This window comes from Podarcis pityusensis (assembly GCF_964106645.2).
Source record: "Podarcis pityusensis genome assembly, chromosome: 3".
NCBI lineage: Eukaryota > Metazoa > Chordata > Lepidosauria > Squamata > Lacertidae > Podarcis > Podarcis pityusensis.
In genome coordinates this window covers 105736720-105762851 of record NC_138026.1, presented here as the reverse complement: position 1 = coordinate 105762851, position 26132 = coordinate 105736720, and the positions used below count along the sequence as shown (strand labels likewise).

Sequence of the window (26132 nt, the reverse complement as noted above, 5' to 3'; positions counted from 1 at the left end):
CTTTAATGGCAATTCGATTTGCGGGAAAACAAAAGCTTTAGTTTCTTCACAGCATGGGGCTGAGCATTAACATCAGTTGCTAAGGCCTGCACACCGTGCTCTTGTCAAAGGCACAGGACCAGGCAGCATAAGTTTTCAAACACAGCCAGCACCACTTCTCAAAAAGGAATCTAAGCCATATTGAGTAAAAGCCTTCCTTCCTGTTAAAACAAGAGAGGGGAACCTGTGGCCTTGCAGATGTCGCTGGACTACAGCTCCCACCGTCCCTGATAATTGATGTGAAATGCCTACAGATAAAAAACAACAACACCTGACTCTTTGAGGTCAAGCCTGAGATGTATGACCAACAGGTTATATAATATTATTGTGGCAATTCGTGAACCAAACAGCACAGACTCTTTGGGTCAAATTACATGTTAAGTGAATATTTTTATTTTTAAGGTTTGTTTAAATACAGAACACATTCTTTTTGCACTTTTGCTGCAAGAAGCAATTTGAGGGAGGGGAGGACACACAGTAGCCGAGTAGAATTTGCAGTGGCACATTGATGCAAGGGGAAAAGGGCTAACTCTATCCCTCCTTTCCCACCCCCCGCTGCCAGGTCAGATTGGGGTCCCATAAAGCTGCTTTTTCTTGCCAGTGTTAAGCAAACCTTTCTAAAAGCATATTTCACAAAACATATAGCTTAATTTTTACTTTTTACCTCACAGAGGAGCATTTTTTTCCTTCCCAGTGAGTTAAACTGCGTTGATTTAAATCTCCCTACTCTGGAAATAGCTGGTCCCTTCGGAGTTTGGTTCCAGATTTCCTCAGTTTCAAACAGTAAACACTGCTTCCACCAAAACCTGCAGATACAGCTTTTTGGGGGGTGGAGAAACCAAATTAAACCAGTCGATTTAAAGCAGCAGAGAAGGGTCCAGTTACCTCACGGTTGCTCAGCAAGGTTGAGCTGAACATGACACAAAAAGAAAGACACCAGCCAATGTGTGTGAGAATATTTACTCAGACTGATCTGTTTCTGAAAGCATCTGTGAAGAAGTGTTAAAACTTTACCGCTATGGTTTTTTGTGTTAATAATGACTATATTCAGACCCTGAAGAAGCACACTCATTTTCTGTCTCAGTCAATAATCTATTTAAGGCTGTGGGCCATGTCAGACATAGGTATCTCAGCCTAATAAACCATGGTTCATTAGGCTGGGAATGATGTGATGCACTCATTTTCTGTACTCCTTTGTCTGCCACTATCAGTACTTCTGTTGTAGTTTGTTTAAACCAGTGGTGGCCAAACTTGGCCCTCCAGCTGTTTTTTGGACTACAACTCCCATCATCCCTAGCTAACAGGACCAGTCATCATGGATGATGGGAATTGTAGTTCCAAAACAGCTGGAGGGCCAAGTTTGGCCACCACTGGTTTAAACCATTCTTTCCCATTTGTTTAAACAACAGTTACTCCTTACATCAGAACCAGGAAACTGTGGTTTAATCATTTTCTACACATGAAGATCAGACCAGAGGCGCAAAACTAATTCTCAGCCTAATAAACCATGATAGTTTCTTTAGTCCTGGGTGGCAAAAGAAAAGTTATAGGGGGTTCTTGAGGATATATATATATATATATATATATATATACACACACACACACTACATTTCCACAGTGTGCATGTAGACATTTGGCCCTGTCTAGAGAGGATAACATGACTACACTTCTTCTCTTGTTCAGAAATCCAGGGATACTAAGAGTCTCCTGCCCACTTTGTAAGATAACATTGGGGGGAAAAGGAAAGTAAAGGAGCATACTTGTTTTTTTCCCCTACACAGTCCACACACAATCTAGACCTCTTGTGTTTAATTGTATTTTTAATATTTTGTTGGAAGCCACCCAGAGTGGCTGGGGAAACCCAGCCAGATGCATGGGGTATAAATAAATAGATTATTATTATTATTATTATTATTATTATTTGTATTTTTTGCCCCTACAAAGTGCATATTGAGAAACTGGTTTCATTCCTAGAAAAGCTCGTTGATTCTGCGTTACCCTGCACTGTGTTCATTTCAAAACAGGTATAAGGTGGTCCCAGGAATGGGGAGTGTATCCAAACCAAATGACCGGGTTGAGGGTTTATCGAATAACCACACTGAAATAAAAAAATAAGGTCCTCTATATATAATAAATGTTCATAAATGTACCAACCAAGCACGTACAAAGATATGGGGACCACATGTCTGGGGCAGCTCAGAAAGACCGCCCTGAAACCATTTTGACTCCCAAACTGACCAAATATTTTCTCTGCAAGGAGGGAGGGGGTGAGGGAACCTTCCCATTGTCTCAGGAATTGGGTAATCACCATCTCAAAGGAGTGGCCAGACTACCAGGAAAGGCAATCAGATAAGGCATTATCAGATAACCTGGCAGACAGGAAAAACAACAACATTCAAATTTCTGTTGTAGACAACCTTTTCTGTGATGTAGGTATTAGGTTTGTGAGGGGTGGTCTTGGGTTACACCCCTTCTGTGATGTATGTATGATGTATGGAGGGGTGGTCTTGAGCTCCAGGGCAGGGAATTTAAAATTTAAAATATAAGGGCAGGCACACCTTGGTTCAGGGTCCTCCTCCTTTCCTGCGTGTGAGGGGAGCACCCTGTTGCAACAGTTCAATAAAGATCAGGCTTACTAGCTGCTTTGCTTCTCAATATTTTCTGGTTGGCCTCTGTTATTTTCTCCTACCGATGGAGAACCTACAAAGGACTCTATAAGGGCTCTTGTGTCCCCCCCCATAAGGGAATAAGGGCAGATTTTTGTTTATTACAACACCCACCCAGGATCAGTAGGATCTAGAACAGCGGTTCCCAACCTTTTTTTGGCCATGCCCCACTTAAGTGTCTCTAAAATCTTGATGCCTGCCTCCCCCAACATATAATTCTTATTATTCAAAAAGTGAGCTCCTATTCATGTGTAGGAAGCCTAAAAGGTCCATTCACTGTTAATAACTCATTCTCGAATTACCCCCTTAAAAATCAAATTTCCCCCCTGTTGGGAACCACGGATCTAGAATCAATCTGGATTGAAAGCGGCATGTTGTGAATGATTCTGGATCGAGGAAAACTACATTAGTGTGTACGTAGCCTTTGGCAGGAAGTCTAAGGATGTTTAATTGGAAGTAAGCTCCGCTGAAATCAATACATTTTACTTCCAAGCATAATGAAAGGAGAAATCTTTTTGATCTCCTCCCAGACACCATTTATTGATGGAACAGTGAGAACGCCCTCTAGTGGCCAAAACTAGAGCTGTGCTGCGTCCTAAAAGATCAACAAATAAATGGCGCAATAATCTTTATTGTTTTAGCTGCTCCAGACTAATGCAATTAACCCCTCTGGAATATGTATTTGATGGCTGAAGAAATTATTGTGATAAAAACAGTTTGTTTGTTTGTTTGTTTGTTTGTTTGTTTGTTTGCAGTGATGTTTGTCTCATATTCAAGTTAGTGAATGAGCAAGGGTTTGGAAAAAACTTATTCCTCTAAGCTACATGCAAACCACACATTTAAAGCACATCCCCCCCCCCCAAAAAGAATACTGGGAACTGTTGTTTCTTAAGGGTGCTGGGAACTGTAGCTCTGTGAATTACAGTTACAGGTAGGTAGCCGTGTTGGTCTGCCGTAGTCGAAACAAACAAACAAACAAACAAAAATCCTTCCAGTAGCACCTTAGAGACCAACTAAGTTTGTTATTGGTATGAGCTTTCGCGTGTATCTGAAGAAGTGTGCATCCACACGAAAGCTCATACCAATAACAAACTTAGTTGGTCTCTAAGGTGCTACTGGGACGCGGGTGGCGCTGTGGGTTAAACCACATAGCCTAGGACTTGCCAATCAGAAGGTTGGCGGTTCGAATCCCTGCGACGGGGTGAGCTCCCATTGCTCGGTCCCTGCTCCTACCAACCTAGCAGTTCAAAAGCAAGTCAAAGTACAAGTAGATAAATAGGTACTGCTCCGGCGGGAAGGTAAACGGCGTTTCTGTGCGCTGCTCTGGTTCGCCAGAAGCGGCTTAGTCATGCTGGCCACATGACCCGGAAGCTGTACGCTGGCTCCCTCGGCCAATAAAGCGAGATGAGCGCCGCAACCCCAGAGTCGGTTACGACTGGGCCTAATGGTCAGGGGTCCCTTTACCTTTAAGGTGCTACTGGAAGGAATTTTTTTATTCTGTGAATTACAGTTCCCAGCGTTCTTTGTGAGGTGCTTTAAAGGTTATGGTATGAACAAGACATTCAGTTGGCACTTCTTGCCTACAATATCAGTCGGCTTCTGGTATAGTGAGATCTAGCAGGCTGGAATTGCTGAAACCTGCTCCAGTCACTTCAGAGCTTGCAGTAAGGAGTGGGCAAGTCAAGTGGGGCTTGGAGCTCTGGGGAGTATGGGATGGGAAGGAGAGAAAAGGGAAGAACGTGGACTCATGAGTGAAACAGCGAATTAGTTTAAATAAACTTCAGGTGTTCCCATTCCTAAAAGCTTGTGGTTCCCTGAAGCACACCCATTTACAAAGAAGGATTTTAAAGAAATTAACCCGTTATCAATCTCCTGTTTGGGAAAACCAACCAAGTACAAACTATTCAAGCCAACAATAATTAAATAATGTGCATAATCAAAAAGTTTGCTTCCCACACTCCATGTACTACCACCCACCCACCTGAAAAGCTCCTATCATCATCATCGTTATTTTATTTATTCATTGCCCATTCTTCACCCTAAAGGGCTCAGGGTGGGTTACAGCATTAAAAAAAAAATGTAAAACAACTTGAGGGCAGGAGAGAATCAACCTCCTGGCTTCTCGCTGTGGCACAAAGCTACTATTTTTAAAGGTTACTTGTGAGACATACTCATTTCCAATGCTGAATCAAACACGCATTCATAACCCTGTTTTTCCCTTCATTAATTACAGTAATCTGAAGCCTCAACAGAAGACGTAGCATGATGAGCCATTTTGTTTTAATCACCACATTAGTCTACAACTTGAAAACATTAATCTAATAATCAGGCTTGCAAATGCTGACGGTTTATGGAGATGTAATGGAAATCCAGCAGCCATTCAAGCGAACATCTGGAAAGGGCATTTTGTGGAGCTAATAAAATAAGAGAGTTTCAGAATTGATGCTAGTAAGCTTTGTCTCCTCGTTGGGTTTGTTTCCCCCACCCCCCCTTCTCTCATCTCTTTTGTCTTTTCAGTTCCTGCTGAATGTGAGATCTTGGGAAGATGCACTTTCACACTATTAGCAATCTCCAAAGGGACCTTGGCAGCCAATTAGAGGGGCCAGTGGGAGAAAAGGACAAAAGAACCAAATGCAAAAATCAATATCAATATGAACTATCTGTGCCCTCTTGGCCCAAGACTTGCAACCCAGAGACTTACATTTCTTAAGGGATTAGGATACACTTACGAGAAACTCTCCAGGAAAATAAAGATGGGGACAGTCTAAAGGAGGCTTTTTGAATTTCAATGAGCAACGTGATCTTTTCATCGGGAAGATTTTCCCTCCCGATTGCTTCATTGATACACAACTAACTTAAAGAGTTACCATATTTCTTCCATAATGCTCCATCCATGCTTGCTGGGGAGGAGGGGAAAACACACAAAAACAGGCTCTAACTCCCCCAGCCCGCTCCCCTTCTCCAGATTTCCTGTCTTGTTATACCAAAAGCCGTAAACAATATGCTAAGCTAAGGTTACCCTGCCAATCAGCCTGAATTATTGACTTCTGCTATGAACTATTTACTAGGGGGTTCTTGGTGGATGGCTGGAAGCAGACCAAAGCTCTTCTGGGGGTAAATGGAAAAAAAAGAAGCAAACCCTCGTCTAGAATGAATGCTCTCCAGGTTTATTGTTACAAAAAGCCATTCAACAGTGACTCCACAATGCCGCTGATAATTTGCACTTAGCACTTGCGTGTTTTGACCCCCTGCGTAGCCACTAAACACCTGAAAAGTCAAGAGGTGCATTCAGGTGCACCAAGTAGCAACTTCACATTTTTAAAAAACACAGCAAGGGCTGCTGTTCTTTTCCGGACACATACCAACACAATAGACCGAAGGCAGTTTCTGGGAATGCTTTTGATTTGTAAGCATTTAGCTGGCGTGCAATAATGCTCCAGAAGCAAAGGCCAGGGACTGACGGGCAATTTTTGCATTTGGGAAGATAACAGTGCAAGATTTACCCCTCTACTTGTCGAGCTGCCCTGTTTACAAGGGGGTGGGAGGAAGGCAGGCCACAGAATTATAGAGTTTGTATACAGTTATACAATTGTATACAATTATAGAATTGTAGAATTAAGGAAGTAATATTAGATTGTCATCTGTTCCAACCCGTGGGGCTCAATGCAGGATCTACAATGTAGGAATCAAGCAAAGTATTCCTAAGATACAGCCAGCCATCCTCTGCTTAAATACTTCTATTGAAGCTCTTACTAGCAAGGGGGTTTCTGATGACATTCAAGCAAAATTTGCTTCCCTGAAATTTTCATCTATTGTTTTTGAGTCCTCTGGAGGAACAGAGAACAAATCTGTCCTGCCTTCTTCTTTTTAGGTGAGTGTTGGGGTTTGAAAGTCTGTAAGGTAAAGGTAAAGGGACCCCTGACCATTAGGTCCAGTCGTGGACGACTCTGGGGTTGCGGCGCTCATCTCGCTTTATTGGCCGAGGGAGCCGGCGTACAGCTTCCGGGTCATGTGGCCAGCATGACTAAGCCGCTTCTGGCAAACCAGAGAAGTGCACGGAAATGCCGTTTACCTTACCGCCGGAGCGGTACCTATTTATCTACTTGCACTTTGAAGTGCTTTTGAACTGCTAGGTTGGCAAGAGCTGGGACTGAGCAACGGGAGCTCACCCCGTCACGGGGATTCAAACTACCAACCTTCTGATCAGTAAGTCGTAGGCTCTGTGGTTTAACCCACAGCGCCACCCGCGTCCCTTGAAAGCCTATAGATTTGTGCAATTTAAGTGTATTAAAGCCAGGTCATCCTTGCGTGACAAACACACTTTTTAAAAAACATGGATCTGGGGTAATTAAAAGTGAGAGGGAAATACCTCGTGAACAAATGATTAGTGGGAAGAAGATTCATAAACGCCCCACATGAAAATCAGGGTTTGCTGCTGTATAACTGCCCTGCAAACCAACCAACATGAATATCCATTGAAGACTGGGCACCATCTAACTCTACGGAAGTTTTGTGCAAGTGAATCAGGAAGAATGCTTAATGAATAGGTCATCTGGCACTCTTACAGTTAGCCACTTCTTCAAGGAAATTTGCTTATCAAAACCCACCACTACTAAAACTTTCCTGTGGTGTCTGTGAGTCTATGGGATTTTCAGTAGTGCCCTTCATTTGTGGAATGCACTCCACAGAGAAACAGGCCTGGTGCAACAGACCAAACCTGTGCAGAGACGGGTAGCAGCCTGGTTCACTTGCCCTGGGCCTCGGAGCGCTAAGCCGGCTAGCTTTGGGGTAAGACCATGGGCTCCAGGGAAGGGCTGCACCTCCGTACTATAGCATGTGCTTTGCATGCAGAAGTTCCTCAGTTCCCCAGCATCTCTAGGTAGGGCTGGGAGAGGATCCCGGTCTGAAACCCTGCTGCCACTCAGTGTAGAAAACGCTGAGCTGGAAGGACCAATGGTCTGACTTGGTACAAGGCAGCAATTGCATTCTTCTTTATTATTTAGTCACTTTTCCCCACTGCAGGCAACCCAAGGCGACTTACAAAAAGCATGCTGTATGATGTAGCACAGGCCATGCAGGGCACAGACAGCTTAAGTCTTCCAACACCTCATCAGCACTGCCTCCACAGCAGCCATCGCCTCCCTTTGCCTAATGATAGGGCCGGCCCTGCATATCCACCCAACGTAAAAGAGTAACCAGGCATGAACCTTGAATCTGCAGCAATAGTGAGCAACCATCTACTGTGGTTCATGTATAGGTAAAGGTAAAGGGACCCCTGACCATTAGGTCCGGTCGTGGCAGACTCTGGGGTTGTGGCGCTCACTTTATTGGCCGAAGGAGCCGGCGTACAGCTTCCAGGTCATGTGGCCAGCAAGACTAAGCCGCTTCTGGTGAACCAGAGCAGCGCACGGAAACGTCATTTACCTTCCCGCCGGAGCGGTACCTATTTATCTACTTGCACTTTGACGTGCTTTCAAACTGCTAGGTTGGCAGGAGCTGGGGCAGAGCAACGGGAGCTCACCCTGTTGCGGGGATTCAAACCACCAACCTTCCGATTGGCAAGCCCTAGGCTCTGTGGTTTAGACCACAGTGCCACCCGCGTCCCTGGTTCATGTATCGTTGTCGTTTAGTCGTGTCCGATTCTTCGTGACCCCATGGACCAGAGCACGCCAGGCACTCCTGTCTTCCACTGCCTCCCGCAGCTTGGTCAAACTCATACTGGTAGCCTCAAGAACACTGTCCAACCATCTCGACCTCCGTCGTCCCCTTCTCCTTGTGCCCTCCATCTTTCCCAACATCAGGGTCTTTTCCAGGGAGTCTTCTCTTCTCATGAGGTGGCCAAAGTATTGGAGCCTCAGCTTCAGGATCTGTCCTTCCAGTGATCACTCAGGGCTGATTTCCTTAAGATTTCCTTAAAATGTATACAAACAGCCTAAAATCTGCCCCAGGGAGTTTGATCCGCCAACGGGCCAGTATCGACCATACATCGCACACCCTGTGTCTCTTGAAGATACAGGGCTTCAGTGCAAAGCTTCTGCTGTGCGTACAAGTACGGAAAGAGAATTACAGACGCAGCCGGGCTCCAGCGGGTAGGCTTTCTCCCTCCAAAAACTGACCAGCCCCATGGGCAAAGTCGCTGTGCGATCAGGAAACCATGGAAACAGCAGGATTATAATTACGGGCTGGAGCCTAATCAGGGGCATGGTAACTGTTTGATCTCTTCCCTGCCTTCCAGCCCAGACATCTCATTTTGCGAGGTATGTGTGCTTATTAAGGGAACATTTGCCTCTGGGGGTAACCTGGCTGGCAACTTTATTTGGTACCACAGGGTGACTTCCTCTGGCGGGTGCTGTGATTTGGGAAGGAACTTCATCCACCTCCATTCCGATCCCTTCACTATTCTACTTCTGCGGAGTCAATTAAATTACCTGTTGATCAAACAGGGACAGAGCAGGAAGCCTGCCTGCCTGACGACAAGCTTTTCGTAATCTATCTATTTCAGGACATTGGGGTGAAGGAAGACACTTAATTAACTCTGAAGCAAGGAGACTACAACTGAACTAAACTGAACAATGGAACTGCCTCCATCTGGAAGTTCCAAATGCCTTATGGCTCCCCTTTCAGGGAAATTCATGAACATGGATTGCTTAGAGCATTCAAGTAACTTTTTTCGTCTGCTCATAAGCAGGAAGATCCAAGGCGGATGTCAACACCTGGCATCCTTAAGCTACAGGGCTACAGTACCCCAGCAGGGCCCACTGCCAACATCATCCCTGGCCTGCTCCCATTATAAACATTTCTGGCACAGTGCTCTGAGCAGAGCTGGGTGCCATATTAATTTCCGGCAATGTCCCTGCCCTAGCATCGCTTTGGGACACTGAGATGCAGAGAGACCCGGCCATCCAGTGATGTTCACAGCACAACTGCTAATAGGTAAGCCTAAAGGGGTTCATCAAAAGACATCACTTTGCTCAGCCTCCAGCCCCCCCCCCCCAAATCTGCTCTGGATGGAAGCACAGCCAAACAACTGCACGCCTTAACTGCTTTTCCACATTGCAACGACATTTGCACATAGGCAGGGCTAGGGATCACTGTTAAATGCCACCTAAAGTACATGAACTTGGCATGAACAGCAGGGATAAGAATCTCCAGGCCTCATGCTCCGCGAACCAGTAATTCATAGAAATCTTTGTGTGCAGTTCATTATAATAATAATTTTTATTTATACCCCGCCCATCTGGCTGGGTTTCCCCAGCCACTCTGGGCAGCTTCCAACAAAACACTAAAATACAATAACCTATTAAACATTAAAAGCTTCCCTAAACAGGGCTGCCTTCAGATGTCTTCTAAAAGTTTGGTAGTTATTTTTCTCTTTGACATCTGGTGGGAGGGCGTTCCACAGGGCGGGTGCCACTACTGAGAAGGCCCTCTGCCTGGTTCCCTGTAACTTGGCTTCTCGCAGCGAGGGAACCGCCAGAAGGCCCTCAGCGCTGGACCTCAGTGTCCGGGCAGAACGATGGAGGTGGAGATGCTCCTTCAGGCGTCTCCATGGAATCGTAGACCCTGTGGACCATCTAGTCCAATCCCTTGCAGTGCAGGAATATGCAGTTGTCCCATATGGGGGTCAAACCTGCAACCTTGGAATCATCAGCACCACGCTTTAACCAACGGAGCTAGTTCGAGCTGGAGAGCTCTGAAAATAAGGGATAGTTTTGTAGACCTTATCTGGCTCTTGACTGTTGCCACTCACAAATCTAACCTGCTGTTAATGTTATGTGTTTTGCGTTTTGATGTTGTAAACCACCCTGTGATCTTGGGATGAAAGGAGGTATATAAATTTAATAAATAAATAATGAACAAGATGAGTAAGACAGAATCTACCCCCAATGGTTTTCGTTTTTGTTTTAATGGGAAGTGCCTTCTTGCAACATCTGGAGTTCTGTCTTGACCAATAGACAGGAAAGGAGAGTAGACAACAGGCCCTGGCTAGTAACAAGCAAACTCCCATCTACTAAGGGAGTTTCCAGACTGTCACTCTTTTCAGCTGGGATTCAGTCACATAGAGGCAATTTTTTTCAGTTTGCGGAACTAAAGACGACTGGGAAGCCTTGCGCAACAAGCCTCCTTTTTTTCCAAAAGATCAGGCTTTTTGCAACAAGGAAAGTGATGAGAAAACGCCCTGGAAAGTGCGGACCAACACTTGTTTTGATCATGCAACAAATTAAGAGTAAATGCTCACTAACTAACCAACTTCCTTGCAAATAAATCAGGACGAATACCCAACGAACAGGTCGTTGGAAGCGCCCTGTGTTTGGCATGGACACAGTATTGATCAGACTTCATGGAGGTTATTCCCCCAACCCTGCGCTAGATGGAAAAACAGTGTGACATAGTATGAGAAAGCTACCTATCTTCAAAACAATACAATCCCATGTTTGACAGTTCAGACAAATTCACAGAGGATAAGACTATCCATGCCTACTCATCATGAGGGATGTCTACTACCTTGGTATCAGAGGTGATAGGCCTCTGAATACCAGTTGCCTGAAATCGCAGGAGGGGGGAGCGCTGTTCACTCATGTTCTTCTTGAAAGCATCCCACATGCATCTGGTTGGCCTCTGTGAGTACAGGATGTTGCACTTGATGGGCCTTTGGCATGAACCTTCTAATGTCTTTTGGTGCACATCAAAGCTACTGTCACGGTTCGGTTCACGAGCGATCGATGTCCCAGCAGGGGACGTTAGGACCAGGGGCAGGAGCAGGAACGGGGGTCCAGAAGCCAGGAAGCCAAGAATCCAAGGGTCAGAGAGCCAGGAGTCAAGAAGCCAAGAGTCTGAGGGTCAGGAAGCAAGGAGTCACGAAGTCAGGGGTCCAAGGATCAAGAAGCAAGGAGTCAAGAAGCAGAGGTTCAAGCAACAGGAAGCAAGAAGCCAAACGCAGCAAGGCAGGAAGCGTGTTGCTGTGGCAAAGAGCCAAAGTGAAAATGCTGACCTTATATCCCTTCCCGGCACTTGCCACCAGGTGCTGTGAGTTACCAATCGGCCTCGCCTTGCCTCTTCAGAACAAACTTAGGAAGGTCCCAGTCCTGCAAAGTCCTATTGGTCACAGGAGCTGGCTCTTGGACGCACAACTGAAAGCTACCTTGTCTTCCGACGCACTGGAGGATTTAAAAAAAGGAGGAATGGTTGAGGGAGTTGGGTATGTTTAGCCTTGAAAAAGAAGAGAGGAAGATCTGATAGCCATCTTCAGATATCTAAAGAGCTGTCACATGGAGGATGGGGCAAGCTTGTTTTCTCCTGCTCTGGAGGGTAGGATGCAAACCAATGGATTCAAGCTACAAGGAAGGAGATTCCAACTAAACATCAGAAAAAAGCTTTCTGTCAGTAAGAGCTGCTAGAGAGTGGAACGCACTAGCTCAGAAGGCAGGCTCTCCTTCCTTGGAGGTTTTTAAGCAGAAGTTGGATGAACATCTGTCATGGATGCTTCAGTTGAGATTCCTCCATTGCAGAAGGTTGAACAAGATGACCCTCGGGGTCTCTTCCAACGCTACCATTCTATGATTTCCAAAGAAGCAGAAATTCCCTTGGTGCCAATATAGCAAAATAAAACCTTTTTTGTTCTCCCAGGCTTTTACGATCTCTTGGTTTTTTGACCTTTCAAGCCACTTTACCAAGCCCGTTTTAAAGCTCTCGCTTGTTTGGTATCGATCAACTGGACTGTGTTTTATTTGCTCCTGTACAGCCATGTTATTTTATTGATGGTGCAAATTTCAACTATTGTAAAGGCACTCTGAAAGCAGTCCTGCTGAAGGTGTGAGATAGAAATTTGAGTTATTAGTTAATTATTACCATTCTTGCAATCTAACAAGCCTTAACTCTACTCCAGCAGCCATGGGAGTTTTTTTTTTTACACAATCATGAGTCAGAGATTTGGGACCTATTTGCACTGCAACAACCACCACATGTGCCCAAAAGATAATTCACACACATCATCTTAGTAAAAAAACCAAAATGTTTTTTAGAACTACCGTATATTATTATTAAGGCTTTCTTAGGCACCTGTTCCTGGGCTTTCACAGATGGTCTTGGTGAAAGTTTCCCAAAGACTATAGTCAATCAGCCTGTCTGTCTATCCATGACTTTCGAGAGTTATGATATTATAGATACTGCAGAAAAATTGCTGAAAACCATTCGTGTGACCCTGGTGTATTTAAAAAAAAAAAAAGCTCCCTTCTTGGCGAGCTAAGCAACCATGGGTTGCATGAACAGTTGCAGCCCTGTTACAAAATACTGTTTTGCACCAAGACACAAAACACCTGCTTTCTTGCTCAAGTAAAAACAAGGCAATAGTCATAGCAAAACCATGAACGAAAAACCACAAGTGACCAAGCACTTCTGAGTCATCCCCCCCTCCCCAACCTCCTCTCATACATTGTGACATTCCTCTAAAAAACTCTCAGCCACCTGCAGCCTGCACAAAAACTGCTGATCAGCAAGTCTTTTGTTTGCCTTAAACACCGGCATAATTACATGTCCGTATACTGCCCAGATGGCTGGAGCCTTCTTCAGAAAACATTCACCCATAAGCCCTAATGATTAAGGAAAACTGGCAGGGGCCTTTTCCCCTGAAGGCAGAATCCTGGAAAAGCTCCCGCAAAACCATTTCCCCCCTCTCTTTTCTGAAAGATAAACAGAGCGCTTGTGGTCATAACCAAAGTTTTCAGAAAGAACCACTGCTGAGAACCTTCCTTTCTCCAAAACATGCGACGCTGATTCTCCTTAACATTTCCCCACCTCCCTCTTGCCTCAAGATCATTTGTTTGGACATAAAAGCCAGTAAAAAGAGTTTCCAATAGGGCCTTTAAGTATCGAATGTCATATTCCTGATGGAAGCTGTAGGGAAAGAAAACCAGGGCTTATCTTGGGCAATAAAGATTTGGTGTCCTCAGGGCAATATTTTGGAACGATCCTATGAGTGGGTGCACACACACCAACAGCTCCTCTAGACATCACTTTTTATTGTGCTTTCATTATTATTCGCGCACACGATGTTATCAGGGAGGTTGCACGTTGATCCTGCATTCAATATGGTTTGTGCCTGCAAAAAGTTTTGGTGTGGTCACAAGGCTTCATTTCTAACCAGTGGTGGAAATCCAGCGACATTTTATAGCGCAAACGTGCAGCTCCTTGCCCCACTTTTATCGCTCCAGACAGCAGCAACGTGGCAGGATTGGGGAAGCAGAACAACCGATTAAGCACAATAAATCCACCACAAATGCACTATTATTGTGGCAATAATTCGCTGTAGAATACTTCCCCACCCACTGTTTTTCCAGTCCTCCTTCTCTGCTTCACCATTCTGAATGATTTTATATCCCATGATTATGAATGACCAAGCTACAAGAATGACTGAAAAGCCTACTACTGAAAAGGCACAGTTTCATTTCTAAATGAAAGCATCTATGCAAGTGCAAAATGTAGAATTTGGATCCCTTATACGAAGTTGCATTTATGGGCCTCAGACAGAGGTGCTTTGTCTACACATTGTCAGGGTAATTAGTGCATGACAGAATCCCCCTGAAGCCCCACGTAGCCTGAACGGGACACTTCATCCTGCATTTATGAGCTATGGCAAACTGTGCGATGAACTTCCGCTGCGGTCAAGAGTAAGTGCCTCGGGTCTGTATTTGTTCATACATGGTTTTTAATCACAAAGTCCTTGTCTTCATCCCCACAAGGAGGACCAAGTTCAGAGTGAGAGAGGAAGAGAGACAGAATAAATAATAAATCGTAATAATGGAAGCCTTGCCCGTGAGGGACATCCTTAACTACTATTACTCAGTCTTCAGCACAGGCCTGTCTGGTCCTAGCCTGAATGGCCTTCTGACATTGTTATGATCTGCGTTGGACCCAGAAGAGCACATGAATAAGGTCCCAGTTCCAATCCCCAGCATCTCCGGGCAAGGCCACAAAATAAAGGTAAAGGTAAAGGAACCCCTGACAGTTAAGTCCCGTCGTGAATGACTCTGGGGTTGCGGCGCTCATCTCACTTTACAGGCCAAGGGTGCTGGTGTTTGTCCGCTTCCGCAGACAGTTTTTCCGGGTCATGTGGCCAGCATGACTAAGCCACTTCTGGCGAAGCCAGAGCAGCACACGGAAACGCCGTTTACCTTCCCACCGGAGCGGTACCTATTTATCTACTTGCACTACATGCTTTCACAAAATAAAGGTAAAGGCAAAAGTACCCCTGCCCGTACGGGCCAGTCCGATCATGCGATCGGCAAGCCCTAGGCGCTGAGGTTTTACCCACAGCGCCACCCGCGTCCCTTTTCACAAAATACTTCTTGCTAAAACCCCAAAGAGCCACTGCCGAGCTAGACAGAACAACAGACTGATCTGGTATATAAAGCATCTTGACGCTGCGGGTTAAAGCACAGAGCCTAGGACTTGCCGATCAGAAGGTCAGCGGTTCGAATCCCTGTGACGGGGTGAGCTCCCGTTGCTCAGTCCGTGCTCCTGCCAACCTCGCAGTTCGAAAGCACGTCAAAGTGCAAGTAGATAAATAGGTACCGCTCTGGCGGGAAGGTAAACGGCGTTTCCATGTGCTGCTCTGGTTCACCAGAAGCGGCTTAGTCATGCTGGCCACATGACCTGGAAGCTGTATGCCGGCTCCCTCGGCCAGTAAAGCAAGATGAGCGCCACAACCCCAGAGTCGGCCACAACTGGACCTAATGGTCAGGGGTCCCTTTACCTTTACCTTATGTTCTAAATTGTGTTTGTGTGTGTGTGTGAAAAACATTTCGCAGGAGACCAGGTAGGATGATGAATTGTGCTTCCTGACTGATTTAATTCTCATTTTGTTGCTGTGGTATATTTTTATTGACTGCTTGCTGATTTTAATAGCTGTATTGGTAGAACTTTTAAAGACAGAAAGGTAAGATCTAAATATCATAAATGCATCACCACAAAATAATAAGAATACCATCCTAGGGACTGGGCTTTGCTATATTTCTCCAGAAAAATTTGCAAGCTACCATTTCTTTGCATGGTATCCAAGTAAGTAGGTATCATCTCAAAGGTATACAGAGACACTTTGGGGTGGTGGGGAGCTGGAGTGGGGGAGGAAGATGGTAATGTTATTCTGGTAATGTTTTTAGGAACCAAAGCATTTTGACACAGAAATAGGTACTGCCCGTTCACCCACTTTAAATCTCTCTCTCTCTACACACACACGCAGCAAGAACAGAAGAGAAGTTAAAAGCGCATTAAGTGTTTATTAAACTGTGAAACAATTGTTCCTAAGAACAAGGTTCAAGCCTATTGACTTTGGCTCATACTGACGACACCGATTTACATCTACCAAAGGGAGGGGTGGAGGAGAAAAGAGTTTTCTTCTCTGGAATGGCAGCTTTCATGGAATTGTCTCAACAAATATGGCACTTGCTCTGTGGATCCCGCCCCCATTCCCAAGGGTATCCCCTTATGCACGCGCCCTCGGCATTATCTGAACTTTGATGTGACCTTATTGCTAATTTGGACCTCTTGCCTTTCATGCTTCACAGCTGCAGAACTCTTTGATGTAGGGACTTGAATTTCTGGTTGAAGACTGTCCAAATGACTCAAGTTTGTTCCCTTTCCCCCCACTATACAATAGTGGGTAATTACAGTTCCAGGAGACCCAGAGTCACACTGGAACGAGACCATCTGTGCTCATAGCTTTGGACATACAGTACTCTGTAGTCTGGGAGAACATAAAACCAGTTCTGTTGGATTTCGTGTTATCTGATATTTTCTGCTTGGTGCACCTTTTATACAAGGGCCCTGGATCATCGATTGGGCACAAGACAGCTATGATAGCTGTACTAATTCTGAACTGTACATCCAGACAGCTGTCGTTTTGGGGGCGTGTTTTAGCATCTCCAGTCCCTAAAGCGTAGACGCAGAGGGGCTTCCAGTCAGGTGTGCATAGCTGACAAAATGCACCCCATAAAACTACGTATGTGATATATTGTAGAGTGATACCAGTCTTTTAAAAAAAATTCTTCTGGTGCAAATTTGGTGCAAATTCCTCCTAATAAAACACATTTTTGTATGCAGTGTCAATTTAGTATCAAGCAATTTATTTTAATATAATGCATTTGTGTATGTTGTTTTACTTGTATATTCGTTTTTATGCACATTTCCGACTAATACATGCCTTTCTGTAAATAATGGTTGGTTGTGGAAAAAATTCAGATTAAGCATGAATTTTGAAGGTTGGCTGTGTTTTAGTTACAAGTAGGTATCTGAAGAAGTGTGCATGCACACAAAAGCTCATGCCAATAACAAACTTAGTTGGTCTCTCAGGTGCTACTGGAAGGATTTTTTTTATTTAGTTTGCATGTTGTTTCAGAAAACATTACTGTATTTTTCGCCCTATAGGACGCACTTTCCCCCCTCCAAAAATGAAGGGGAAATGTGTGTGCGTCCTATGGGGCAAATGCAGGCTTTCGCTGAAGCCTGGAGAGCGAGAGGGGTGGGTGCACACCGACCCCTCTCGCTCCCCAGGCTTCAGGAAGCTATCCCCAAGCCTTGGGAGCCCGCGGGAGTTCCCGCCGGGCTCCCAAGGGTTGCGGAGAGCTGCCTGCACCCCGAAGCCTGGGGCGTGCTGAACAGCGTGCCCCGGGCTTCGGGCAGCTCTCCGCAAGCCTGGGGAGACCGGCGCGACTTCCCGCCGGGCTCCCTAGGCTTGCGGATAGCAGCCTGTTCTGGGGGCTGGGGTCGGGGGAAGCTCGGGCTTCCCCCGCCCCAGCCCCGCGCATGGGGGGAAATAAAAAAAACAATTCTTTATTTACTCCCCCCAAAAAACTAGGTGCGCCCTATGGGCCGGTGCGCCCTATGGGGCGAAAAATACGGTAATCTTATAGATTCACAAACTGAACTGAATTTCCCCCCTGTTCCTAGTCCTTACCTTCTTGAGTTCTTTCTTACACTAATAAGTTTGTCTTTCTGAGCAATCATTACCAACACCAGGTTTCAAACCAATTGGTAGTCATGAGACTAGCAGTACACATTTTAAGACATAAATGTCCTCTTAAAATTGCTGGTTAAGGGTCCCTAGTAGGCATAAGTGAAAGCCACAGACAAAATTCCTTTTCCAATTCTGTTTTTCCTGTCTCAAGAAGCATATTTTTGTGGAAAATCTGTTGACCTGAGGTTTGGCTGTTCCATTTTACACTGCCTTCCCTACAGTATAATTGTATGGAAGCCATGGAAGTTTTTGTACCTGCTTATGATGCTCGTAGTTGCCCTACATCATGGATTTTGTAGTCTTAGAACCACACGTTTTCACATATGCATGTTCCACTACAAGAATTACCGTATTTTTCCGTCTATAAGACGCCCCCATGTATAGGACGCCCCCTAATTTGAGGGACTCAGATTTAAGAAAATGGGGGGAGATGATCCCGTGTAGAAGACGCCCCCTAATTTTTGACATTATTTTTGAGGGGAGAAACCTAGTCTTATACACGGAAAAATACGGTATATTTTCTCGCGAAAGTGCTGAAATGTTACAAATGCTTGGCAAAAAATAAACCTAAAACACTCAGAACTATCATGAGAATATATTGCATTCTCATACAGATCATAACTAGTGGTAAAGTTGGTGCTTTTGCATATAGAAAGTTCCATTTTCAATATCTGGCAAGTCCAGTTAAAATGACCAGTGGGAAAGTGATGGTATTGAGGCTGAATCCTGACGAGACAGAGACAGAAGTATTGTTTTGAGAGGATAGGGGTTGGGCGGATGTGAGGGACTCTGTGCTCCTGATTGGGGTAACTATGCCTCTGAAGCACCAGGTGCGCAGCCTGGGAGTCATTTTGGATTCACAGCTGTCCATGGAGGCGCAGGTCACTTCTGTGTCCAAGGCAGCTGTCTACCTGCTCCATCTGGTACGCTGGCTGAGAAAAAGCAGAACCATGAGCCACAGCTTAGACCAGGCATAGACAAACTCGGCCCTCCTGATGTTTTGGGACTACAACTCCCATCATCCCTGACCACTGGTCCTGTTAGCTAGGGATCATGGGAGCTGTAGTCCCAAAACATCTGGAGGGCCAAGTTTGCCTATGCCTGGCTTAGACCATGGCTTGCTTCTCCTGTACACGGTTGCAGAGGAGCAAAGCACCCCAGATTTACAATGGTTTCCCACAAGGTGTGAACTGGGCCATTATGAGACAGCAATTGCCCGTGTCATAACTTTATTATAATAAACTGTCATAGTATATTATTGCCATTGTAATGTATTAAATTAGTTGCTTTTTGTAGTTGTGTTGCATATTACAATTAAGGTTCATAAATAAGGTTGGTGGGATTGTAAAAAGGTAAAAGCCTATTGGGAAATGATACATATTGAGTTGAAGAAAATGTTGAAAGTAACTTTTGTTTAAAAAAAAGAAGCCTTTCTACTAGGTGTCTTAGGTCAAGATATACCAAAAGAGGACTTTATTTATGTATGCCACTACAGCTGCGAGAATGTTGATTGCACAAAATTGGAAGACTGGAGAAATACCAACTAAAGAACAATGGCAAGGGAAGCTGATGAATTACGCAGAACTGGCAAGAAAGACAGACAGATTAAGAGAAAAGGACAACAGTGATTTTGAAAAAGAATGGGAATCATTTATATTATACTTGCAGAAACAAAGAAAGTCTATAGACTGGATGGCAGGATTTAAATAAACATTCACATTATTAGTATTAGAAAAAATGTGGAAGATAGAGATATAGTATGGTGTATTTACTTTTATTTTTATGTTTTTAGTTTGATGTTGCTGTATAAATATGTTATTAGTATTATTTTCTTTTAGGAAGTAGCAAAGTGGGCGAAAGGAGAAACAAACCAGAAACGGAAGTTGGGGGAAGCCCAGGTGGGGAGGGAGGAAGGAATGCATAGTAAATGTAATGAATGAAAAAGGAAAATGAATAAAAATTAAATTAAACAAATAAGGTTCATTGCTTGGAAGAAGGAATAGGGAGCAAGCCTATGGGAGAACATCATAAGAACAGCCTGCCAATGACCTATCTTAAGCAGCATTCCATTCTCACTGTGTTCAGCCAGATGCCTGTGGAACACCAAGGGGCAGAACATGATCACAAGAGCACCCTTTCTAGAAACTGGCATTCTGTGGAGGCAGAACACAACCATCTTGGCCAGTAGACACCGATAGCCCTCTCCTCTGTGATTCTGTCCAATCATCTTTCGAAGCCATCAAAGCTGGTTGTCATCACTGCCTCCTGGGGGAATGCAGCCTGCATAATTCGACACCAACTAAGTCTGCCCAGATTATAGGTTTCACCTGGGCCTTCTAAAATAAGCACCTAAGTCAGTAGTAGCCTGCAAAGCTTTTTTAGTCGCTGACAAAGGAGGCATGAAGAACTGTATTTATAAGCTGAGCTAAGAGGAAGGGGCTTCTAGCAGCCAACTTGGTTTATATGACAGGTGCAGAGAAGGAACAGAGCACCCCGTTCCTCTACTACCAGCCTGCTCACTCACTTGCATGCGATTCCTAGTTGCCTGTGGTTACCAGGCTAGTGCTTAAATGCAAGGCTATTTTACCTGCTTTGAGCTTCATATTTCTTTCCAGGCATGGCCAAACTTGGCTTTCCAGCTGTTTTGGGACTACAATTCCCATCATCCCTGACCACTGGATCCTGTTAGCTAGGGATGATGGGAGTTGTAGTCCCATAACAGCCGGAGGGCCAAGTTTGGCCATGCCTGCTTGAGACCAATACGCCATCCTCTGACTAGCGATTTACAATGGGGAGGGATGCATAGTTGAAACGATGGATCATGCTTATATTTCTGACTGCAGATGTCACTTCCTGCTTCTATGCTGCCTGCTTGAGTCTTTCTCTCTTTCTTTCTTTCTTTCTTTCTTTCTTTCTTTCTTTCTTTCTTTCTTTCTTTCTTTCTGTAATTTCTGAACCACAAAAGAAACAAGTCAGGGCTACCCAAATTCCCACCAAAGATCTCAAGACACTTGACTTGAAACTGATTCGTGACAAAAGCCACCAGCTTGTGCACTTTAAAAAGCTTTCCTCTGTAGGACTTCCAAGTCGCCAAGGACTAGAAATCTTGCCGGAAAAAATTCCCGCTGCCTTCTGAGAAAATTATTCCCTCTCCCTGTAAACACAGTGGGCTGCTAGCTCCCAAACAGGCTAGAGATAAGGCCTCGGCTCTCCAGATAAGCTCTGTCTTATTCAGCCCTTTTTAAAAATTGGTTTGACTGCAGTTGGCAGATAAGAGACTCTGGATGGCTACAGCAGGCCTGTCAGGGAGAATACCTTGGACCGTAGAAGCCAGCAGCTCACAATGTACAGAGAGGCAAGAGGGGCGGGAAGTGGGGGGAGGAAGTCTTTGTTTTTTCAGAGATCAGGTTTCTCCTTCCATTCACAGTTGGTGGAGACTAATCTCTGGCTTGGAAGGCACAGCGGCCTATGTGCGCTGAGATCATCGGGGGACAAGAGGCAAGATTTAATGAAACTAATTTCTTGACTGTTGCTCGCCGTCAAGTAGGGCTGGGCACATGTAACACGTCGTTTGACGGCGAGGCGCTCCCACCGGAACGAAAAGGACTTAAAAATAATGCCACCAGATTAAAAACACTGAGAGAGGCACCCAAGCTATTTATTATTGTTATTTCGCGATTTCCATAGCACCACCAATGTGTGCAGTGCTTTGTATAAAACAGAGCGATTCTCCCCCCACCCAAAAAAAAGTGAGCTTCTTTGTCATGATCCCACAAAAAGAAATCAATCCATCCCACCTCAGATTTGTTTTGTTTTCTTCTGTTTAAGAGCCAAAATAAGGGAAGGGAACCAAAAACGGCTTTTATATCACCTGGTAAGAAAAGATCAACAATGCATCTTGCAAGGTTTCGAAGACGTCAACCTAATCGCACTGTATGTTTCCACGGGGTCGAGAACATTTTGTCTGATGCACAAAGTCGTCAAATAAATTGGATAGTGTTGGCACCGTACCAGAATATGTTCCCCACTCCCCCCAAAAAAGCTAAGGCGGCCCGATTGTGTCATAAAACCATAGCCCATCTTGAACACCCATACAAAGGGGAAGATTTCAGATCACATCCCTTCAAGTGTTGTTCCTTTCAACAAATGGAAGTGAATATGTTTGGCTGATACAGGGGTTAGCGTGTCGGATTAGGCCCTGGAAGAACAGGGTTCAAATCCCTATACGGCCATGAAACTCGCCAGGTGACTTTGGGCTATTCACTGTCTATGTACCTCTGAACAGGGTTGTGAGGATAAGGGTTGTGGAGGGGGAGAATAACGAAATAAATAAGTCATTGTGCAATGAGACTCCAGGGGCAGGGATGGGGAAGGTTTTTGACCTGGGAATCCAGATCTTTATCACCTCCTACCTGACAAGCCAACGTCTGACAAGTGGGTGGGGTCCCCCACCTGTCAATCATCTGATGTCACCAGGTGACCAATATGTGGGTGCTCCCGGCCACCTGTCAAAGTTGACTGGCTTCTCCAAATTTTGCAGTGCAGAAATGTACACAGAAAAACACATTATACAATGAATATATTAGGAAAAAATTGCGTTCGATAGTGTGTATACTAAAACGCCGCCGAATTTGCATGAGGTCTTTTCAAGAACGACACGTGAACTTTGTTTGGAAATGTGGCGAATTGAATTCAAGACCGGAAACTGTGCAAAAGAAACCAGCTGACACCAGACAGCCACAATCCAGACATCAGCTCTTTCCCAGGGCAGTTGCTGCTAGTCAAACGCATGAGCAGGATTAGCAGTGTGGGCAGAGAAAGAGGAGTTTGCCAAGCAAATTCAATAGCTCTGTGGAATACGATAGGCTTCCTTGGGTCCCAAGAGGCTCTTGGCTTGGCTCCACCTCTCCTGTCCTTTTCCTATATGAACCTCTTCTCCAACACCTGAGGCCAACTCTGCCCCATGGAAAGGAGGGAAGAAGCCAAAGGCCACTTGGAGTGTCCCTGACCTAAGGCCATGCAGAGCTATTTTGACTCTTAAACAGAAGAAAACAAAACAAATCTGAGGTGGGATGGATTGATTTCTTTTTGTGGGATCATGACAATACATGGTTCCAGCTCCTGCTTCAGCATGGATGGTCCCCTTCGTTGCACAAGTTTTGGGTGGATGTGGTGTGTTTTTATAAAAGCTACCTGTTGCTTTGAGGCCTCGCTTCCCCTCAAGACCTTCCTTGCCACCTCAGCCCAGCCTTGCTACCTGCTTCTCCAACCACCACTCTCTGGACTGCCTTTAGAGAACCAACCTCAGCTTGTATCTCCAAGCTATGAATTTCCCTTTTCTCCTCAGTCATTGTGACCCTTCCCCAAGAGACTGCAACCCTCCAAGGAAGCACGGGACTCCCCTGGGGTGAGGTAGCGGTGGTTCCTGTTTTTTTCTCTCGCTGGGGAAGCAAACATCAGGAAATTGCATAAAAGTCAATAATAATAATAATAATAATAATAATAATAATTTATTTATACCTCACCCATCTGGCTGGGCTTCCTCAGCCACTCTGGGCGGCTTTCAACAAAATATTAAAATACAGTAAAACATCAAATGTTAAAAGCTTCCCTAAACAAGGCTGCCTTCAGATGTCTTCTAAAAGTCTGGTAGTTGTTTTTCTCTTTGACATCTGGTGGGAGGGTGTTCCACAGGGTGGGTGCCACTACCAAGAAGGCCCTCTGCCTGGTTCCCTATCTCACAGCTTTCACCTGCACGGTGCCCCCTTGTATCTTTTAGACTGTGGCTCCCATCTTCCTCAGACACAATGGTTGTGTTGGCAGGGGCAGGTAGGAACGGCAATTCAAAACATCTGGATGGTGCAAGGTTGCAAAGGCTGGTCTACAGACAAAACCTACTATAAAGGTAAAGGTAAAGGGACCCCTGACCATTAGGTCCAGTTGTGGCCGACTCTGGGGTTGCGGCGCTCATCTCGCTTTACTGGCAGAGGGAGCCAGCGTACAGCTTCCGGGTCATGTGGCCAGCATGACTAAGCTGCTTCTGGCGAACCAGAGCAGTGCACGGAAACGCCGTTTACCTTCCTGTCGGAGTGGTACCTATTTATCTACTTGCACGTGCTTTTGAACTGCTAGGTTGGCAGGAGCAGGGACCGAGCAACGGGAGCTCACTCCATCGTAGGGATTCGAACCGCCGACCTTCTGATCGGCAAGTCCTAGGCTCTGTGGTTTAACCCACAGCGCCACCCGCATCCGCTAGGTTTTTACTGTAAAACCTACTGTAGGTGGAGTTAAATGTTTCAAGTCCACAAGGCTATCAACTACCTATTCCTCGACCAAGTAATCAGCACACCTTATTTACTCTAAAATTTCAGTCAGTTCACAGTGCCAGAGCAAGAGAAGGGGTTGCAAACACCTACGGAAAGCACCCCCCTTTTTGTGATTTTGACAGAGGCCTCCAAAGTGGGTGAAAACGTTTACAGGAGCACCACAATCGCATAGGCAATCAGGGTGATGTGTTGCTAGCACAGCTTGAGCAACAGAGACAGAACTTCCATCCCTCTCATGAGTTTATTTTGAGGGCAAAGCACTGGTTTCCTTCCCCCCCTCAACATTATCCATAGGCAAATCTGATTGGGTGATGTAGCAGTGATCCTATATGATCCTGCGCTGACAGGGAAACAGTCAGGGAACAAGAGAAAGCCACTCTACTTTCTGCAGAGAATTTTGAACGTCCTCTCAAAGCTCTTCTTTTGTCCCCAAAATGTTCATGGGTTCACACACTGAATGTCAAAATACTGATATTTCCATCTGCAGCAAAAGTGTCATTATACCTCAGTTTGTAGGCTCAATTTTGAATTTCATTTATATATTTACTTTACTTATTTTAGGCCATTCATATGCCGTTCTAGAACCAAGTTCTCTGCACGGCTTACAACAATTAGAAAAGCCAATTTAAAATATATGCGACAAAGGGGGTCAACAGTAAATATAGAAAAACAAACAGCAAATCTCATGCAACGAGAACAGCTCCTTCCCGTTCCTCACGTCTTTCCTTTAAGATCGTAATTGTCTTAATACCCAAAATCCGACTGGCTCATTGGAAGCCTGACTGCGATTAAATATTTACAGAAAGGCGCTATCAGGATTACTCACCAGTTGCGCCACTTCTGTTTACATGAGTCATGCAAGGCTCTTAAATTAGAGCCTCGGAGGAGTTCCTTTAATATATTTTTTAAAAAACTTGTCCTCAGAAGACCTTGTGGAAACTGTTCTGTGGTTCTGATCAGAAGTGGCAGCTGCTTTTTGGCCTTTGTGTTTACAGACATGCCAAGTGCTGGTGTGTGTGTGTGTGTTTTAATGTGATCTTGTTTTGGACTTAAATATATATGCCTTCCTCACACAAGGAAAACATGAAAAATCAGGACGTGACAGCAATAGTGTGTCACTAGTGCCATCTACCGCTTAAAGGTGAAAATGCAATATATATTGCTCTTGATCCATTGCATTGCCAATAACAACAACAAAAACCTCCTGGTTCTTAAACAGAACACAAGGACATTATGAATGGACATTGAATATTACTGATCTTTAATTATGAGCCATTCAGAGAGTTGTACGCTTCTCATTCCTGGTTTACTACAAATAACAGTAAGCGGTGGATCTCAAGAGGAAAACATGTGACAATTATTTGTTCATCTTACTGATCTTAGTGGGAAGAATGACAGATTACTCTGCATAAACTGGGGGCATTTTCACATGTGAACTATAAGTGGACCAGTTTGGGTGTGGAGATGCAAGCTTCACATGCTCCCTCTCCTCCTCTGGCACCTACATCTGGTGCGCATCTGCTTCCTCTTTTAAACCAACCACAGTTTCCCATTTGTCTGAACATGCAGCACTGCAGCTTGCTTAAACTCTAGTGGGTTGTCAAGCCAGGCTCATGAACCGTGGTTTAATTATGGCTTATTTAAGCTAGCTACAGTCCAATGGACCACAGTCATCCAGCGTATGACACAATGGAGAGCTCTCATACTTTGCTACTTGCACACAAAACAGGAGGGAATGAATGAGTCTGAAACTTGCGATGGATTGTGCAAAGGAAACAAAGAGAACACCCACACCATCTCAACATTTGCCGGGGAGGCTGCTGCTTTCTTATTTTATTTGCAGGAACCACATGGCGTTTCTACTGACTGGGTAGCATGTCGGTCTTTCTGAAGCTAAGATCTGCTTTCCCCCTAACCAATAGTAATGCAAAAAGGTTTTCTAAATCGATTGCACACGGCACTGTGTCTTGTAATGTGCACTTCCCATATCATGTTTTTTGGGTTATCCTATTTTGCCCTGTCCTCTGTGCCAAAGCCACTGTTCAGTCCTCATTTTGTTTTCATTGTTGCTGCTGTTAATATCTGAGTGAA

At 44.9% G+C, this 26132-nt stretch overlaps 1 long non-coding RNA gene across 3 annotated transcripts in view; it reads right to left on the bottom strand.

The window, feature by feature from the left end:
* LOC308472959 overlaps positions 1-26132 on the bottom strand; it is a 57936-nt gene that overhangs the window by 22875 nt on the left and 8929 nt on the right. The gene's annotated exons all lie outside the window — the stretch shown is intronic.